The sequence below is a fragment of the Chinchilla lanigera genome, unplaced genomic scaffold, assembly GCF_000276665.1.
Source record: "Chinchilla lanigera isolate Chin_1 unplaced genomic scaffold, ChiLan1.0 scaffold00048, whole genome shotgun sequence".
NCBI classification, from domain to species: Eukaryota; Metazoa; Chordata; class Mammalia; order Rodentia; family Chinchillidae; genus Chinchilla; species Chinchilla lanigera.
In genome coordinates, this window is record NW_004955449.1 from 3,895,893 (window position 1) to 3,901,578 (window position 5,686).

General features: G+C 40.3%; 1 long non-coding RNA gene across 1 annotated transcript in view; it reads left to right on the forward strand.

Annotated features, from left to right (window-relative positions):
- Positions 1–5,396, forward strand: part of LOC106149558 — a 14,982-nt gene extending 9,586 nt beyond the window's left edge. Inside the window, exon 3 of the long non-coding RNA XR_001235817.1 lies at positions 5,221–5,396. This is a non-coding gene — a long non-coding RNA (uncharacterized LOC106149558). The remainder of the gene's footprint in view (positions 1–5,220) is intronic.
- Positions 5,397–5,686: the final 290 nt, after the last annotated feature.

Genomic DNA, 5,686 nt, shown 5'->3' on the forward strand with positions numbered 1-5,686 from the left:
AAACTATATATATATATATTTATATATATAATATATATGCTGGTATAAGTGAATTGCTGATGTCTATTGGTTTATTGAAAGCAACAATTAGTGCTTAAAATATTTTTTCTTGACCAATTTGGCAGACTTATATCTGGTAATTGGACCAACTTATTTAAAGACAACAATATGCAATATAACAACCATTGTTGAATTCCTACCAGCTTCTTTAATGAAGCTCTGTTTCATTTCTTATGTTTTTTTATTACTTGTTATTGTCTTTAATTCTTTGATCAGTCTTTCATTCTTACATCTGGTAATCTGAGCAACTTTGTTGAGGATAACAATATGTAATATAACAACCATTATTAATTCCTGTCATCTTGTTTTGAAATCCTGTATCATTTTTCTTGTTTTTGTATTGTTTTTGTCTTCATTGTTGTCATGTTTTTTCTCTCTGGAATAAAGAAAGAAAGTGCCAGACTCATGTATGTTGTGTGACTCTATGGCATTTTTAAAATGAGAAGTATCCTTTTTGCATACATATGTATACTTTATTTATTTATTTATTTATTTTGGTCTTTTTGAGACTGGGTCTCGCTATGCAGTTCAGGCTAGCCTTGAGCTCACTTTGTAGCCCAGGCTGGTCTAGACCTCACAACAATCCTCCTGTCTCAGCCTCTCGAGTGCTAGGATTACAGGCGTGCACCACTGCACCTGGCCCTTACATGTCATACTTTGTTTCTTTATTCATCTGTTGAAGGACATGATGGCAGTTCCCAGTTTTGCGTAATTATCAGTAAAGTTGCTATAAATACCAGGTTTTTGTATGGGTATAAGTTTTCAAGTCACCTGGGTAAATACCTACAATAGATTTGCTGCACTGTATGATCAGTTTATGTTTATCTTTATGAGCAACCACTGTGTTATCTTTCCAAGTGGCTGTGCTGTTTTACATCCCCACCATCACTAACTGAGCATTCCTATTGCTCTGCACCCTGGCTAGCATTTGGTATTGTCAGTTTCTTTGGATTTTAGCCATTCTATTAGGTGTGTATTTAATAGTTATTTTAATTCTCTTTTCCCCAATGGCAAATGCTACTGAGCATCTCTTCATATGCTGACATACCATCCACATATCTTCCTTGTTTTTTCTTTTTATTTTAAAGAGTAAAAGAAGGATAACATAGTAATAGGGGGGCTTACTGAATTACAGACAAAGTAGTAGGCAATTATCAATGGTTGTTTCACATATTGTTATCTACAAGATAGCTTCTCAGGAAAACAAATATACAAATAATAGTGAGCTACAGACAAAAGTGGTAAGTTATTATCAATGGTTGTTGTACTATACTTTGCTATCTTCAAAGTGGTTTCTAAAGAAAATAAACAGAGATAAACATGAGTAACCAGTTGAATACTCATTGACTATACTCAATGGTTGTTGTAGGAAACACATAGTAATAAACATACATCCATTTACAAAATAGCATAGGAACAATACAAACATTACAGAGTTATGGACAGATTAGTAGGAAAATATCAATGGCTGCTGTAATATATGGTGGTATCTTCAAAATGGTTTCTCAGGAAGACAGAGATACGCAAGAAAGATCTAACAAGTAGTTACAGCCTAAGGGTTGTGAAAAATAGCGGATCACCTCCTCACCAGTGACTCCTTTCACTGAGGTGTGATGCTGGAAGGAAGGCTGGGATTGAAAAGAAGGACTGAGAGACTTGCACCTGTGTCTAGCAACAGGCTGGTTTTTTTTTTTTTTTTTTTTTTTCCTTCCAGTACCAGGAATTGAATTCACCACCTTGCACTTGCCAGGCACGTGCTTTGTTGCTGAGCTAAATCCTCAGCCCCAAAAGGCTGTTTTCTTTTTCCTCTATAGTCATGATTACCCAGGGCTCCACCATGGAGATGACAGTCTGGCCAGACAGAGAAGGCAGAGTATGCCCCGGGGCACCTCATTCCTGTTAGACTAAATGGTAGGATGGGTCTGAGCTCTGGGGCCTCCACTTCAGAGGGCAGACTGATCTCCAGTGGTCACCTTTGCATTCAGAGCATGGCCCAGGGGCCTTCTTAGGGCAGTTCCTCTTGAAGTAGCCTGGCTTTTAACAGTGATAGCAGATGAATGTAGTTGTCAAGTTCTTCTTGGGGCCCTGAGAATCAGACTTAGGGTCTGTTTCTCTTAGTGCTGCAGCAAAAACAGCTGCTTTTTCTCGGTCTCTTTGTTTTCTCTCATGGGCCTCCTCCTCATCATGGCCATAGAATACTGAGGAGGCAATTCTTACTAACATCTCAAATGAGCCATCGGGGGCAAAAGCCATTTTTTGTAGCTTTTTCTCTCCAGCCTCCCAGTGCATTGGGACCCTGCAACAACTTAATATCCTCTCCCCAAGCGTCAGCATGGGCAGCAGGAATCTTGGTGCAGACTTCTCTGGAGCTCCATGCGCTTCTCCACTGCAGCCTGTACTGTCAGGGGAGGAATGGCTTCCAGGGGGTCTCCCCAGGTATTGTGCAAGGTCCCCCTGGTTTCTAGCTTCCAAATGGCTCTTGTGAACCCAGGTCAACTAGACCTCTGACTCTTCAGGCGTAGTCTGTGTTCTTGTGTTCTCCGAGTCCTTGTTCAGCAGCTGCTCCTCTGCTGACTCTGGACCTTTCTGGTTCTCAATGGCAGGAGCAAGAGTGACCCGTTGTGTGGCATGTATTCCCAGGGGCTTCTCCATGTTGGGATGATTCACGCATGTCCCTGGGCCTCTGCAGCCAGCATGTGGCAGGCCAATTGTGTCATTGCTTCTCTGGGCCGTGATAGTTGGTGGTTGGCCTGAGGGCCAGCGAGCACCAGTGTGTGCCATCGTGTGGCTTCCCAGACCCCAGCTGCCTGCCTCCCGGGTGCCTGCATGGCTGGGGTCTGGCCCAAAGCCCAGAGCTCCCCATCACATGGCTTCCCAGGGGCAGGCGGCTATCTTCCTTGTTGAAATGTCAGTTCAGACCTTTTGCCCATTCTAAAACTGGGTTATTTTTATACTCTTAAGTGTTCTTTATATGTTCTAACTATGAATCCTTACCAGAGATGTGACCTACAAATATTTCCTCCCAGTTTCTGGCTTGTTTTTTCCATCTCTTAATGGTAACAATTACAGAAAAAATTTTAAATTTTGACAAAGTCCAATTATTATTTTTTTTTCAGGGACCAGACTTTTGGTATTGTATCTAAAAACTGATTACCAAATTCAGAGTCACAGAGAGTTTCTCCTACCTAAGGTTTTTCTTTTCCCTAGAAGTTCTACAGTTTTACCTTTTATAATTAGGTGTATGGTCCATTTTGAGTTAGGTTTTATAAAAAGGGATGTGTGTATTGAGGTCCATTTGTATACCCACATCCAATTGCCCCAGTGCAGTGTGTTGACTAGATTACCCTATCGCCATTGAATTTTGTCTTTGCACCTTGGGCAAAGCAAATCTGTAGAGCTGGGTAATATCATTCAAACAAACAAACCCAAAGCAAGGGCCAAATTATACGGATGCTCTTTCACTTCTTTGATATTTCCAGGATAGTATTCCCAGGTCTGCCTCTTTCAACTGTCTACTAGTGCTGAATCCTTTTAGCAACTTTGCAGGTGGGTAATTTTAGGGAACTAATGCCTGGGCTGATTATTACCTGTGGGTCCTTTGAAGATGAAAGGTACTAGCAGAGCCCAGTAATTTGTGCAGTAAGAACTCTACTGACTCCTTCAGAAACCTATCTCACTGCTTGGTAAGCTCTTATTTTAGTTCTTAATATTGTAGAGACATGGTGCTGCACAAACTTCTCAAAATATAGAAGAAGGCGCTGGAATTTCTCCATCATTCTGGGGGATGGAGAACATATCTTGCCAGTTTTAGGCAACATTTTTCCTTGGTCCCTTGTCTGTATCATGGGACAATGTCAATCCTGTTGTTAAAGCACCATGTGTATGGTGATGTGGGGATGTGAGTGCTGCAAGTCTCTTGTCTAAGACAAAAGTCATGAGGTCTCAAAGGGTTTTCAGGATCATACAAAAGGCTCAATAACATTTTAATCTTTGTTTTCCTGGAAATCACCCAGGGAGACTGCTCCATTTTATGTTAAGATAAATTTTTTCACCCCTGTGACACTGTTAATAAACAATTTTCAATAGGAGGATACACACTTGAGGCATATCTAAGGTAATGCAAAGTTTTTGGTTTGATAAGTGTGACTCAAGTTTTTCTTAAGAAAGTGCACTGATATTTATGAGGTTTGAATAAGATTGATATTATTATAGGAAAACTTTGGACCTAGCGGGGATAAAATATCATTTGCAAAAGTCATTGCATTATTAGTAGTAATACATTGCTGATGTAACCAGGGATCAAGAGCTCGTATATCCCTTGGAGGAATGAATCAAGCTAGAATAAGGGGAAAGAGAGGAGTGTGGGCCATGGAGAAATGGACACTCCCAGACCACTTCTAAATGGAGTGGCTACTGCTCACCTCTGCCTGATTAAAGATATTCAGAAATTTGGGTCCAGTATTGCCAAATTTGATTTTTAAGAGGAGCAGGAAACTTAATGTTCTCTTGTAAAACCAACCAATTTGATGTACTGTTAGTGATCAATTCCTTTTCATTTTTTATATTTTTGTCTTTTTGAGACAGGGTCTCACTATGCAGTTCAGGCTGACCTTGAGCTCACTTTGTAGTCAGGCTGGTCTGGAACTCCCAGTGATCCTCCTGCCTCAGCCTCCCAAGTGCTGGGATTATAGGCGTGTGCCACCATGCCTGGCTCAATTCTTTTTATACAGTTTAAAGAATTATATTTTATTAGTACATGTTAATATTACATGGTGGTAAAGTTTATTTAGGGAAGTTGGTACATGTATTTAATATATCTAAATCAATTTCAATCCCTTCTCCCCATCCCTTTTCTCCCCACTCTCACTGATCCACTTATGTTTTTTTAAATAATGCTTTGAGGGCCAAAATAATACAAACCAAACAAATATGTCTGGGGGGAATATATATGGAGCGAAGGCTAGAGGGCGGCATCCACAGGCACTCATTTCAAGTTCTCTGATTTAGACAATATACTAGATCATTGTGCCAGTAATTATTAGAGTTGCCTAAAAATGGGGTAACAATATCTTGTTAACAGCACATCGATATTTATGTTGCAGTGTGAAATATCTTCAGTCCTATGCGATGATTTTTATTCCCATTTTTTTTTTTTTTTAGATGGAGGAAAATTAAGGTTGAAATCCAGGCCCATTGATCCCAAAGTCCATGTTGTTAGGCCACAAAGAATCAACAAATCACACCCTGCCTCCCCTGGATCGGAAGAGAGTTTCCACCCTCACCTCTCCTGCCTGGCTGGGGGAGAGAGAATCCAGTGGGGGCTACTGAAGAGAACACTGAGGTAGCTGGTGGTGTTGATTTCACAGTCCTGTGCGGAGTAGGGAAGTCATAAGGAGCGACCTCACTATTAGCCTTATTTAAATCCCTGAGTTGGCCAGAGAAAACTCTCTGACTATAGAATACATCCTAAGAAAGTTCAGAGGTTTCAGTTAGAATATATTCATGGCAATATGGTTATGCTGATGTTTATAAGGAATTGTGTATGGAGGGACAACAACAAACACCATGAATCTGATCAAGTTTCTGATACTAACTACATATTTTCAGTAGTCAGAATATATTGAGA